The following is a 15,267-nucleotide window of genomic DNA, read 5'->3' as shown; positions in this document are numbered from 1 at the left end:
GAACGCCATCCGAAAATTGAGGCCCCGGCTCGTGGGGGGTGAGCAGGCTGCAACCCGCAGGAGCCAGAAAACCGGCTCCCCGATTCCGCAGCACTGGCCCACCGCTGTCACAGCCGGTCTACACTGCAGGGTCGTGGAGGACGTTGGCAGTAAGGCGCGTGGGGAGTGAGTATCAGCCAGAGTTATATAAAGGTGGTATAAATGCCTCACAGTAACCCCAAAAGCCAGGGACAAAGAAAGAAAAAAAAAATTATAATGAAAAACAGGGCTACACCATGTCCTTGCTGTGACACATGTAGTATGGGCGTACTGCCCTTATTCAAGATGGCGCCCCAGCCTCCAATATAGGGCTTCAGTGCTAATACAGGGTACCAGGGAACTAGGTACCTGGAGCCCTCAAGGCAGAAGCTGATGCGTTGGTGGAAGTGATGAGGCCCTCCACGGCCGCGGAGACAGTGTGCGGCAGGAGGGAGGTCGGGTGAGCAGCGTCACCAATCCATTACAGGCCGCTGGCCCGGCCGCGCCGCGCAGCCAATCCCCGCTCTGGGTGCCACAGCCGAGGGGGGGACTCCCCAGCTAATGCAGGTAAACGGGCGGCAGACTTCGGGAGTGCAGGGGAGAAGAGGGGGCTCCATCGCTGACCGCGAGTGCCCCACTTCCGGTCCGGGACCGTGAGGCAATCAAGGCCTATGCTCCAGTCAGGGAAGAGGGCCGCAACCCGCACGGGTGCAGAAAGCACCCGCCGGCTCCGCAGACCACTCCACCGGACACCGGGGCAGGACAGGAGCTCAATGCAGGTCTCCCTGTGCAGCTAGCTGCAGGATTCGGGCTAATTCAATATATTCCAGGCAGGAGCTCTAACGCTGCCCCACTACCTGGATCTGCTGCCAGGCCATGCCCCACACTGGGAAAATTAATACCACTTTCATTAACCTGGAGAAGGCATAAGGAAGTGACAAACCAGTGATATGTGCAAGGTGATAAACGCACCAGCCAATCAGTTCCAATATGTAAATTAACAGTTATGAGCTGATTGGCTGGTGTGTTTATCACCTTGTACATATCACTGGTTTATTACTTCCTTATGCCATCTCCAGGTTAATACATGTAAAACTACCGGGTGAAGAAGTTCCACTTAATAATTTGATAATTAACACAGGTCCTTTTTCTGTGTGAAAGGGTCGTAGACCCGGAAATATCAACCTGGGTTGACCCTTTCACACAGACGAAACGCCCATGTTGATCCGCAAATTACCGGGTGTAAATTCTTGACCCGGTAATTTGCTTATCTGTGTGAAAGGGGGGGTCAGTCAGGGCTTGGCAAAACGACCTGGCATTGTGCAAAAGTGGTTCAAGTAGCAGCAGCATCAAGTTTAGGATGACTCCTGATTAATGGGCTCTCAGTATCATGCTATGCGTCCCACCACAAAGAAGAGAAAACCTCAGTCCCACACATGCTAATTCTCAACTCATTTATCTCATTCAAACCTCATAATTGTATGCAGGTTGGAAAGGAGTGTGCCCTGAACACACTACAAACTCAGAATGTACCATAATGGCCTGCAAATTTAATATCAATCATAAAAACAGGTGTATCTTTACACAAATTAGGACTGTAACAGGACAGAACAGTATTTGCATAGCATTTTAGCACATTCGGCAACTACTCTTATGTGTAAGTATACTAACAAATTGCCACACATAGAAAAGGAAAAAAGAACTGTTCACCTATATGGCGCAATGCTGCCCGTCCACTATAAACACCTACGTAAAATCACCGTTTTACATACACAAATTAAACTGACAAAGAAGGCGGTGTTTAAATATGTCCAAAGCGCATAAGAAACAAATAATACACGAAATAAAGCAAAAACTGGTACATTCCTTCCTTTTACTGGAGATAACCGATATTCTTCATAGGAGTTTCACTGATGTAGCTTTCCTCCTCAAGGTGTCATATAGTAGTCATGCAAATGAAAGAAGAAGGATATATGTGTAGACCAATTTTCACACAAATTTCAAGGATAATCTTCTATAGCATTAAGACAAAGGGGCGTACCCGACTCACACAGAGGCAAGTGAGTGGAAACCCATAAAGGTATCTTTAAGAAATTTCTTTCAATATGGACGTGAAAATTTCAGGCGTACCCAGAACTCACACAAATGGTAAGATGGAAAATCATATAAAGGTATCTTTCAGGTCTGTCGAGAGCGTAACCCAACTCTCACGGAATGGAAGTGAAATGCATAAATATACCAATATCTTTCTCAGCAAACAATTAAATGCGTACCACAACTCACTCAGGGTTGGGGTAGATGACTCCTATCAAGGTATCTTTGGCTTTCCAACACTTGATCTTTGCAAGGGGATATTACCCCAGAAAAATTCAGGACAAAACCAGAGAAAAAATTCCTCTTTGATAGTATAAAAGGAGGATTTATTAACAGCAGTCCAGAATATATCAAAGTGCTTCCAAGTAAAAACAAGATGATAAAATCACAAACAGTAGATCCGCAAAAAAATAAAATATAAAGTTTAAAAAAAGTTTAAAAAAATCCTGGTTAGGTCATCCAGACTACTCACAGTACAGCTGTTCTACGCGTTTCGGTCCTTCCTGGACCTTTGTCAAGAACTGTCTGAACTGTGAGGAGTCTCCATATTTATGTTACAGATATCCAATCAATGAGTAGCAGGAAATTGTATTGTCAATTAAATATGCAAATGTTCTCCGTTTTAAACAGAACAAAAAACCCAAAATACATCCATGTTTATTTAACCTAAATGCAAAACCCTAAGGGAAAACAGCTCCAAACAACTTTTATTATTTAAATGCCTAGTGTAAACTCGAAAATACTTAAACGTAGCCAAGAATTATGGGAAATGTAGTTCCAGCTCGGAACTACTAATGTCCATATATGGAGGTTCCGCCGGAAGTTACACGTGGTCCGCACCAGCCAAGTTTCCCCGTTTTTTTCCCTCGGCAGCTTGGTTCCATACAGAGACGTGTATCCGGAAGTGACGGGACGCTTCTTCCGTTTTCATCCCCGAGGATCATGGGATTTGTAGTTTCCCGTCTTTATCTCCCTGCATCTGCGTTCCATATAGAAACGAATAACCGGAAGTGACGTGACGCGGCTTCCGTTTTCGTCCCAAAGGATCAAGGGATTTGTGGTTTTTATTCATAGCGCTGGTATTGCTTCTTACAGCGCTATGCAGCATACATGGTTTTTGATAGAAGGCACCAGTTAGCATGTATGGAATTCAATCTTTCATTTCCCATGAGGAGTAACATATATAATGAAACACAAAAGAAACACAAAAATAAATAAATAAGAATAATATATAAGTTAGTCATTTTTAACAGGATAAAATCAGAGAAACCACTTAAGTTCGAAGTCACAATTTAACCCTTGTGGGTTTAGAGTACCAAGGGTAAAAATATATTGCATTTCAGTTCTAGCAAGTTGAGAGCTGAGGTCATTTGTTCGTTTGTTTCCCTTGATCTGTTTAATCCCGTAAAAACCTTTAATGTCAGAGATTAAACAGTTATGTTTAGACTTAAAATGTGCAGAGAGTGAATGGGTGAGCAGACCCTTTTTAATGTTTCTGACATGTTCGCCAAGGCGAACTTTCAGCGCCCTGGAGGTCCGCCCAATATAGAATAGGTTGCAACTGCACTTAATTGCATATATAACATTTTTACTGTCGCACGTTATAAAGTCTTTGATAGTATGTGTTTTGTTATTAATTTCAATGTTTACAATTTTATTTTTACCCTCACCCTTAATCGACCTACAGCCGATACAGTTACCACATCTATAGAACCCTTTTGAGGTTATCCTTGTGGAATTTTCTGCTGATAAAGCGCTAGAGACTAACTTATTTCTCAAGTTGGGGGCCTTACGGTAAATATGGACAGGTCTTATAGGGACAAGGGACCCAATGATAGGGTCCTTCCTTATCAGATCCCAATGTCTCTTAAGAATCCTTTCAACCTCTTTATGCTGTTGATTAAATTCCGTTATAAATGCCCATTCGTATTTGTTATTGGGTTTTTTTGGTGGTTTTTTATTTAGAAGTACACTCCGTTCCAGGGATTTTGCTTCCAAAAATGCTTTCTCAATAACGCCTTCCTTATACCCGCATGCCATAAATTTCTCACTCATTTCTTTCGCTTGAGATTCAAAAACATCTAACTCCGTACAATTTCTCCTGACCCTTTTTAATTGACTCATTGGAATGGAGTCCAGCCGGTTGTTATGGTGGCAACTACTGGCTGCTATATAGGACCCAGAGTCAGTAGGTTTGGAGTAAGTTTTCGTATGTAATTTATTTTCTTTCACATACACTGTTATGTCAAGAAAGTTTAGAGTCTCTGTGCTTTTCTCAAATGATAGGACAATGTTTTTGTTATTAGTATTTAGAGAGGTACAGAAAGTCTCAAGAGTAGCAATATCCCCTCTCCAAAGAAAGAAGATATCGTCAATGTACCGGGCATAGGACACCAGATTCGCTCCATATGGGTTATTCGCCCACACGTTGTCGATTTCCCATAGTCCTAGAAACAGATTGGCATAACTAGGAGCGAATCTGGTGCCCATAGCCGTCCCGGTCTTCTGGATGTAAAATTGATCCCGAAAAAGAAAAAAATTATTGTTAAGGATAAATTTAATTCCTTCTATTATCATTTCCTTAAGATCCTTTGTGTAATTTGTTATTTCCAAGAAGTAAGTAATTGCTGCTACACCATCATCATGGTTGATGATGGTGTAGAGAGAGCTTACGTCTGCAGTCACCAGAATGTCCCCTTCCTCCCACTGTATTGATTCCAAAAGTGTTAGGAAGTCTTTCGTATCTTTAAGGTGGGACTTATTCTGGATGACCATAGGTTGTAGTAAATGGTCAATAAATCTGGACAGATTCGATGATAGGGACTGTACACCCGATATGATAGGCCTACCCGGGGGATTATTCGCATTTTTATGAACCTTAGGTAGTACATATATGACTGGTACCATAGGTTCGTCAACCATGATGAACTTTGCCTCTCTAGAGCTGATGGTTCCCATTTTTTCATATTTCTCTATATAGTTTTTTAATTTTGCTAATATGGTACTCGTGGGATCAAGCCTTAATTTTTTATACGTTCCTACATCATTAAGCTGCCGTAAAACTTCATTTTCATAATTGACTAAATCCATCAGCACTACACCCCCCCCTTTATCAGAGGGTTTGATAACAACTTCTTTCAGCTGCTTTAAATTCTGTAAGGCCTTTCTTTCTTTAAAGGAAAAATTTTGGTGCTTCTTTGGTTTCTTTTGCAGTTTTTCTAGGTCCTCCAGGACCATAGCACCAAAGGTTTCAATAAAGGGGCCTTGAACGTGTTTTGGAAAAAAGAGTGATCTTGGTTTAAAAGGAGTGACTGTAGATCCGTCAGTTGCCTGATTATCTTCTTGATTTGCAAAAAACTTCTTTATGGTAAGCTTCCTTAAATAACGTTGAACATCTAGGTATATTTCAAAAGGGTTAATAGAGTTAGTGGGGGCATACTTTAAACCTTTTTGTAGGACAGATATTTCACTATCCGATAATACATGCGAACTTAGATTAAAAATCTTTGTTGCATGCGGACGCTCCATTAGATTATCTGAAGGAGTACTTTGGGCTTGATTATCACCACATGATTGAACCTTTTTGGTTCTACGTTTCCTTTTACATTTACCTCTATGGGATTTTTTTACCCCTCCCCTTTTTCCTCTCCTTACTTTCCTATACTTTAACGGTGGTGATTTTGATGGCGTCTGTTCCCTAAAAAACGTTGTTCCCGGTCATCCACCTCTCCCAAGGGGGAGAACCGGTTTTCTCTCCATGTTGGAGACCTTTCTCTGCGGGAAAATCTACCCTTCTGTTCCCTTAAAGGGGGTCCTCTCCATTCCGGGGTAGTTTCTCTAAATCTACCATACTCCTTATTAGGAAAATGGTTAGACCTGGATGAGTCAGGTATATTCCTGATATATCTGTCTCTCCTATCATTTTGAATAGAGAATCGATTATAGGGAGCTTTTCTTTTTTGGAACCTTCTAGATTGGGTCATCTCATCCTGTCGAATGGGGGGATTTTTTGAATATGTAGGAGTGCCAATCATTTCCCTCTCCTGATCGGGACATATATTTTGTTCAGACTTATCCCTATTAAATTTTCTCAATTTTTTTTCCACTAGTTGTTTTTGGGCTCGTTTAAGCTTTATCTCAATCCCCTTTTCTAATACCTTATACTCCTCAGAATCAGAAAAGGGGGATGACAGAGATTTATATTCAGCAATCTCTGTGTCAAACTTATTCAATTCCTTTTTTCTTTCTTTAATGATCAACTTTATTAGCGATAAGGAGCAATTATTGATAGTATTTGCCCAATCTTTTTTAAAGTCCTCACTGGCTGTGTTGAAAGAACATACCTTGTTGATTTTCAAACCCCGTGGTACCAAGTCATGTAATAGGTATTTCTCCAAAGTGGCAATCTCCCACCACACTTTGCTCTCCTTAAGGAGTGTATTCTCTAATTTATGCATGGTCTCTTCGAGGTTGAAATCAACAAGGTCTAAATGTCCATTATCACCCCCAAAGAGTTTTTCAAATGTATTAGACCGTTCTTCTCTAAGAGAGAACATCATGGGAGAATAGTTTGAGTGTGCAGCCGGTTAGGTGAACCTTTCTGTGGTGATAAATTTTTACAAATAGAAAAGGAAAAAAGAACTGTTCATTGATTGGATATCTGTAACATAAATATGGAGACTCCTCACAGTTCAGACAGTTCTTGACAAAGGTCCAGGAAGGACCGAAACGCGTAGAACAGCTGTACTGTGAGTAGTCTGGATGACCTAACCAGGATTTTTTTAAACTTTTTTTAAACTTTATATTTTATTTTTTTGCGGATCTACTGTTTGTGATTTTATCATCTTGTTTATACTTGGAAGCACTTTGATATATTCTGGACTGCTGTTAATAAATCCTCCTTTTATACTATCAAAGAGGAATTTTTTCTCTGGTTTTGTCCTGAATTTTTCTGGGGTAATATCCCCTTGCAAAGATCAAGTGTTGGAAAGCCAAAGATACCTTGATAGGAGTCATCTACCCCAACCCTGAGTGAGTTGTGGTACGCATTTAATTGTTTGCTGAGAAAGATATTGGTATATTTATGCATTTCACTTCCATTCCGTGAGAGTTGGGTTACGCTCTCGACAGACCTGAAAGATACCTTTATATGATTTTCCATCTTACCATTTGTGTGAGTTCTGGGTACGCCTGAAATTTTCACGTCCATATTGAAAGAAATTTCTTAAAGATACCTTTATGGGTTTCCACTCACTTGCCTCTGTGTGAGTCGGGTACGCCCCTTTGTCTTAATGCTATAGAAGATTATCCTTGAAATTTGTGTGAAAATTGGTCTACACATATATCCTTCTTCTTTCATTTGCATGACTACTATATGACACCTTGAGGAGGAAAGCTACATCAGTGAAACTCCTATGAAGAATATCGGTTATCTCCAGTAAAAGGAAGGAATGTACCAGTTTTTGCTTTATTTCGTGTATTATTTGTTTCTTATGCGCTTTGGACATATTTAAACACCGCCTTCTTTGTCAGTTTAAATTGCCACACATAACCAACAGTTTTCTAACCCAAAGTGCAGGATTTATTATACTGCAGTTTGGATTATGAAAACAATGGCGGAAGCAGGGGTTAAAGTGAGCCGGAACGGGCCGGAACTGCGTTCCGTCAGTTCCACCAGGAGACGGAACGCAGTTCCGCCTCCCCCGGCTCACCTAACCCGATGTCCCGGGCGGCGCTGCAGGGAGATGCCGGGCGCCCGCTCAGATCGCGTTACCAGCGGGCGCCCGTCTCCCTCTCCGCAGCGGCAGCTGGAGGCAGGAGCTCAGTACTGAGCTCCGGCTTCCGGCTCTGTCAGTGCGCGCTACGGGAGAGACGTCATGACGTCTCTCTCATAGTGCAGAGGAGCGGGCGGCGAGAGAGGACTGCGGCGGGAGCGGGGCTTGGTAAGTATAGTGCTTCCCCCCTCCCCTCCCTCCTATATGTGTACCATAGGCGTTTCTACTGGGGGCCTTTACTACTGGGGCAAACTACAGAGGGGCAAACTACTGGGGGGCTCTAGTACTGGGGGCAAACTACTGGGGGCCTTTACTACTGGGGCAAACTACAGAGGGGCAAACTACTGGGGGGCTCTAGTACTGGGGGCAAGCTACTGGGGGGCTTTACTGCTGGGGCAAACTACAAGAGGCAAACTACTGGGGGGCTCTAGTACTGGGGGCAAACTACCGGGGGCCTTTACTACTGGGGCAAACTACAGAGGGGCAAACTACTGGGGGGCTCTAGTACTGGGGGGCAAACTACTGGGGGGCTTTACTGCTGGGGCAAACTACAAGGGGCAAACTACTGGGGGGCTCTAGTACTGGGGGCAAACTACTGGGGGCCTTTACTACTGGGGCAAACTACAGAGGGGCAAACTACTGGGGGGCTCTAGTACTGGAGGCAAACTACTGTGGGGCATTACTGCTGGGGCAAACTACAAGGGGCAAACTACTGGGGGCATTACTACAAGGGGGCAAGCTACAAAGGGGCAAACTACTGGCAGCATTACTACTGGGGGCTAAACTACAAGGGGGCATAATTACAGGAGCTAAACTACTGGGGGCATAACTACAAGGGGGCAAACTACTGTGGACATTACTAACTTTGGCAAACTACATGGGGGCTAAACAACAGGGGGCACAACTGCAGGGGGCATTACCACTGGGGGCTAAACTACATGGGGCAAACTACATGAGGGCAAAACTACTGGGGGCATTACCACTCAGAGGCTAAACTAAAGGGGGGGGGGAGTAAATTGCTGGGGTCATAACTGCAGGGGCATTACCAGTATGGGCATGACTACTGGGGCTAAACTACAGGGGCTAAACGACTAGGGGCAATACTACACAGGGGCATTACCATTAAGGGCATTACTGATGGGGTGCACAGCTAATGAGGGCATTGTAAAGGGGGCACTTCATAAGGGGCACTACTGTTGGGGGCATTGCATAAGGGGCACTACTACTGTGGGCATTGTATAAGGGGTGCTACTGCTGGGGGCATTACTGTATGGGCCGACAAAGAAGCTGCGTTCCCGGTCCGCCCTCCGTCGCTCCGCCCCTACCATCGCCGCCGCACTGGAAGCCCAGGTTCCAGACTCCCAGCTGCAGCGGATCTGGGACCAGGCCGGCTTTATTATCCCTGCCGCTGCAATGAGCTTCTGTGACCGCTGCACTACTAGTTCAAATCTGTCGCTGATTGGCTGCCGGTCCGCAGCAGTTTTGAAATATTAGCGCCGTGGTCACAGGAGCTCGATGCGGCGGCAGGGATAATAAAGCCAGCCTGGTTCCAGATCCACTGCAGCCGCCCTCAGCCTCTTCTGCCGCCCCGGCCTCGGACCTCTGCGCACCCACAGCCTCCTCCTCCGCACTATCTCCGAGGCCCACAGCCTCCTCCACGTCACGCCTACCACAGCCTACTCATCCACAGCACCGCAGACCACCGCCGCTGCTAAACAGGTAATCTAACCTGCTGCCTTTCTCTCTCCCTAGTCCCTACTGTATTCCCCTGTTGTCACTTTCCATGTCCCTGCTGTCACTTTCCATGTCCCTGCTGTCACTCTCCCTGTCACTCTGTCACTCTATAATGTGAATTTCGGCTCATTCTCTGTGCTATAATGTGAATTTTGGCTCATTCTGTGTGCTATAATGTGAATTTCGGCTCATACCGTGTGCTATAATGTGAATTTCGGCTCATACTGTGTGGTGTAATGTGAATTTCGGCTCATACTGTGTGGTGTAATGTGAATTTCAGCTCATACCGTGTGGTGTAATGTGAATTTGGCTCATACTGTGTGGTGTAATATGAATGTGGCTCATACTGTGTGGTATAAATGTGAATTTCGGCTCATACTGTGAGCTATAATGTGAAAGGGGTCCTACTATTGTGGTGCATAATGTGTATAAGGGGTATATGGTGTGGTAAACTACACTGAAGGGCATGACCCTTTTGCGTGGCCACGCACCCTTGTCAGGAGTGCGCGCGCCTTCGGCGCGCACATAATTGCACCCTTCACTTTTCCATACCCCCACTTCAAAATTTCCACTTGGGTACTACTACTGTGGGCATTATTACTATTTTTCTATTATTACTATATTTCTTTTTGAGACCACACCCCCTTTTTGCAGCGCGCGCCTACGGCGCGCGCAATACCTTTATTACATGGGCGCCGTGGGGAGAGGGGTGAGTTCCACCACCTCTCTAGGGCCACTTTAAGCACTGGGCGGAAGTATCGGAGACAATGGAGTCGGTCGCTGCTGGGCGCCTGCTCTGAAGGGGCACGCTGACCTCTCCATTGCCTCCGGTGCTCTGCTCAGTTGCTACATTTATACATTCAGCACCAGCACCCGTTAGCTCAGCGGTAGTGGAGGAGGCAGATCTTCCCACCACTGACAAGCGGTGCACCCACCTCCTCACAACTCTGCTGCCTTTCTCCAGCGCAGATTCCCCTTCCCTTCTCACTTGTCACTGCTGCGGCTCAAGTTATTAAGCAGTGCCTCGGGAGGAACACGTAAAATTGGGATAGGGGACTGACGTGGAAAAGCGCTGGGGCAGTGACAGTGCATACAGGAAGGCACACACCAGGCTCAGGCATGGCGCTTAGATTAGTGTTGTGCGTGATGTGTGTGTATACTGTGGGTGGCAATGTGTGTGTGTGCACGTGTGTGTGGCAATGTGTGAGTGGCTGTATGTGTATGTATTGTCGAAGTAAAAAAATATTACATAGAAAGAACATACAGACTCCCCTCATATGAGTCGCTATGCTTGCGAAGACGCACAGCGTGCACAGCAATATATGGTAACATATGCATTTACACAGACATGCCACAAAGATATATTCAACACATATTTCACACAGCACATATATTGAACATATCAAGCACCGGATATCATAAGGTTTTAAATTATATAATGGAGTAACGTCATGTATGTGTATTATTGGAGCGGAGCAAGATGGACATGTCGTGCTTGGTGTCAAAGTAACCAGATTAATGTGTGTGTCAATTTGATGCCTGTGATTAGGTTGTAGCACATTGCCATGAGTAGATATGATTAAATGTATGAAAGCTAAAGTCACTCTTATTAGAACAATGAACTTCCTGGAAGACAGCATGTTTGCAGCTTGGTACCAGTGGCTATCTCCTGTAATTACTGTCAAAGTCGGAAAAATATCATGCTACACGTTGCCATATATTCACCTCATGCGCTTGCCCGCTGCACGTGCACATTCTCTCCCGTGCGTGCGGATACTCGCAGCTGCGTGATGGCGCCCCCCTCGGCCATGCGCTCGAGTGCGTGGTATGTGCATTTACGGTAGAGTTTGTGTGCGTCTAGCGGGCGACTCAATAGTTAAATAATAAAACCAAATAGTATGTTTTATAGATAATGTTCCCCTTAATAATGACTGTAAGTTTGTTTAATGTAACTGGTCGCTGGACAGAGGAATTCCTCATTGCATGATATGAAGGGTCAGACAGGGGCCCTCATTCCGAGTTGATCGGTCGCAAGGCGAATTTAGCAGAGTTACACACGCTAAGCCGCCGCCTACTGGGAGTGAATCTTAGCTTCTTAAAATTGCGACCGATGTATTCGCAATATTGCGATTACTAACTACTTAGCAGTATCAGAGTAGCTCCAGACTTACTCTGCCTGTGCGATCAGTTCAGTGCTTGTCGTTCCTGTTTGACGTCACAAACACACCCAGCGTTCGCCCAGGCACTCCCACCGTTTCTCCGGCCACTCCTGCGTTTTTTCCGGAAACGGTAGCGTTTTCAGCCACACGCCCCTGAAACGCCGTGTTTCCGCCCAGTAACACCCATTTCCTGTCAATCACATTACGATCGCCGGAGCGAAGAAAAAGCCGTGAGTAAAAATACTTTCTTCATAGTAAAGTTACTTGGCGCAGTCGCAGTGCGAACTTTGCGCATGCGTACTAAGCGGATTTTCACTGCGATGCGATGAAAAAGAACGAGCGAACAACTCGGAATGAGGGCCAGGGTTTGAGCAGTGGTGTTTGGTACCTAACTAAAGAACATTTTATTAGGAACAATCCGGTGCTGGTTGGGTAAAGATTAATCGCTCCTGCGTATAGTTATGGCCATTAGTAGTTTCTGGACATTTCCTATATTTGCAGTTCATTATCCATGCGGCGGGAATTCTGAGATTCCCTCCCACCTGAGCAGTTTCATATAGTCACAGCCCACCTGTTCAAACTAACCTATGACCTTTTGTTATAATGCGAGGAGACATTCCTGTGTCCAATGAACAATAAGATTGTAGGGCCCTTTGTAGTACACTGTATGTTGTGTATATAAGGGTCACTGTCCCCAGACCGGCCAGTACTCTCTCTCTTCAACATTTATCTCTGATAATTGGAGGACTGGATTCCGGTTGCGCTTGCGAGTGTTCCCCGTATGGTATGTTTCTCTGTGGCCACTTTGTTACCCGTTTTAATGTTAGCCATTCATTCTTAGTCGATGTATTTGTGTTTGCGATCGTTCGCTATTGTGTATATTTTTGTTTAGTTATTCTGTTAGATATTAATGTTAGCCTGTAGTGTATGAACTGTTCACTGTTTTCTTTTCCCTTTTACTTAGCTAAATATTGTTAGTAAAGGTGTTGGAACCTTAGCAAGGTATTGTGTGTTTATTACATTGCTGAGGGTAATCGGAGCATCTCAATCGCTCAAACAGCTAGCTTACAGATCAAGGTTAAATAGCATTATATCATTGCAGTATCTCAACACTAAGATTTACAGTATAAGCATACTCTGTGTAAGGTTTAAAAGGATATTATCTGTGTGTACGCTCGCTGTGTGTATTCCGTACTCACAGCGCAGTGTGTGTACGTAACTAGCGTACCACGTGCGAGGTCTTTGTACGCAAATAGCGTACAAAGTGCGTAGCACGTGCACGAGGGACAGCGGCCATTACGGCTTCACGATATTAATAAATAGCTTGTGTTCTAAGGTAAATAATCAGCTTGATCAATTGAGGGCTCGTCCGTCCTCCACATATCCGCCACTAGCAAGAACAGACTTTATCTGTCAGCAAAGGGCGGGAACGCAGTATCCCTTCGTATCCGTATTGGTGGTGAGGGATACAGTGGTGCTGACTAGATAAGCGTCTGTTACGCTACGCTGTAGGAGTGCTGGGGTGGAATCAGAAACCGGAAGGTAGGAAGGTAAGAACAAAATGCTATTATCTTTTAAAACTGTTTATTTCTGTTTTGCGTACGCACACACACACGCACGCACACATCTACATTGTTGCGACTCACTCTCTTGTTGCCATTAGAACCGATTATTAGACACGTGCTGAGGAAATCTGGTGCTATTTAGTTGAGATTATAAAGGATAATTTTAAGGGAATAATTGTAAAGGACACGCACACAGCATAGCAAATACTGTGTGGTGTACGGTAAGCGATTACAGTTGAACATCGTTTACATTTATAGAAGCGTGTTAGTTGCGTTGCTGTGGGCATATCTGGACTTTGTGCATACGTGTATCGGGCAGCGTGCCAGATTACGTACGCAACACAAAGGCATACGCACGTGGCGTGTTTACGCAACGGAGCGTACGGATACGCCCACCGAGACTCAAATCACACGATAACATTGTTTTAGTGGGGGCGGATAAGTACAGCCACCTGAAAATAGCACAGGTTTGTTCAGTTTCCAAAAAGCTTAGTTAAAAGAGAACCTTTTTCTATTGCAATACTCAGGGATTGAACTACTGCCTGTATGAAAGGAATTTCTGTACAGAAAGATCAGTGTATATGAGTGAGTAGGAGTGAGTGTGGAAATAAAGGTATTATTTTGTGAACCCAGAAATCGGGATCCCGTCGGAGACCACATCAGGTGAGTGGACACTTGGTGGCGTGGGACTGGCTTGCCCGCGTTAACATTATACAAGGTAAAAGGAGCAAGTAGTATCCGCAGACAAAACGACTGCGAAGGTTTAAGCGCAGCCCGGGGGGTTTCGCGTATTACCCATATAGATTGAGCTCCGGCTGATGGTTTCGCAGCCTAAACAACTGATTCCGTTGGTCGTACAGCGTATAAATATTAAGTTACTTATGCGCAGTGCGACTGGACCGCACGTAATTGTGTGCATTAGTTTGTTACCTTGATACCCATTAAAATTTACTGTGGGATCATAAACGCTATTTGTACATTCTAACGTGATTTGTGTAGGTTTTTGTTATTTTAAGGGAGTTTCGCTGTTCACTCAGGAAATCTCCAACAACCAATACTTACTGGGGAGGGTAGCATACTCCCACACGCCCCAGTAAATAGAGGTTACAAAAAGATCCCGCGGATTGGGTACGTCCAGTGGTGGGCACATTGCTGGAACTCGTACTGGCCAATTGGGGCGTAAAGTGAGTGAAGGCACTAGTTGAACTTTCACCGTCGCCTTACCGCGGGCAATTTGTTTTGTTTTGTAAGAATTTGCTGAGACAGCAATAATCTGCAAACAATGGGGGCCAGTTGTTCAAAGAAGGGACGTCCAACAAGGGTTCACGTTGGTAGTTGTTGGCCCAAAGGGTCAGCACGGTATATAATGTGTGAAAAATACGGATCACACACACAGGTATTTTGCAAAGAATGGGAACGGATGACAGAGGATGATGGGGAACAGTTTCCCCGGGTAGGCAGTTTGAACCCTGAGGTATTGCAGAATCTAAGAAAAAGGATAGGTCTAATAAAATCTGCAAAGCAGAGGATTAGACATTATGATTGTTTACAGGTATGGCAACAGGAAAGTGAAATACAACAGGAATTAGCTCAGAAAGCAAATTCAAATCCTGGTAGGAGTCTGATAGCAACGGCACCACCACCGTATATAGTAGGGGACAAAGTGGCTGCAGAGAATGACATGCGGGTGTACGATAAGGGTGCGCTTAACCAATGTAGTAATGATAAGAATAAAATGAAAGTTAATGCAAATGTTGATACTAACGCTAACCCATGCAAGTTGTATCCCATTTTAAACTTCCCCCAGGACTACGACCAGTAAACGATACTTCAGTGGGCATCGCCCAACCAGTAAAAGTGGTATCAAAGGCACATAGTTCAGGGACAGGTGAGGTTGTATCTAGAGGTAAGTACGGCACTGTA

At 44.6% G+C, this 15,267-nt stretch overlaps 1 long non-coding RNA gene across 2 annotated transcripts in view; it reads right to left on the bottom strand.

Moving 5' to 3' along the window:
* Positions 1-2,801: 2,801 nt before the first annotated feature.
* Positions 2,802-15,267, bottom strand: part of LOC135055461 (uncharacterized) — a 43,008-nt gene continuing 30,542 nt past the window's right edge. For both annotated transcript variants that reach the window (XR_010243757.1, XR_010243756.1), the window contains exon 3: positions 2,802-3,267. This is a non-coding gene — a long non-coding RNA (uncharacterized LOC135055461). The remainder of the gene's footprint in view (positions 3,268-15,267) is intronic.

This window comes from Pseudophryne corroboree, chromosome 3 (assembly GCF_028390025.1).
Source record: "Pseudophryne corroboree isolate aPseCor3 chromosome 3, aPseCor3.hap2, whole genome shotgun sequence".
NCBI lineage: Eukaryota > Metazoa > Chordata > Amphibia > Anura > Myobatrachidae > Pseudophryne > Pseudophryne corroboree.
Note: the sequence above shows the minus strand (reverse complement) of the source record. Positions and strands in the feature narration are given on the sequence as shown.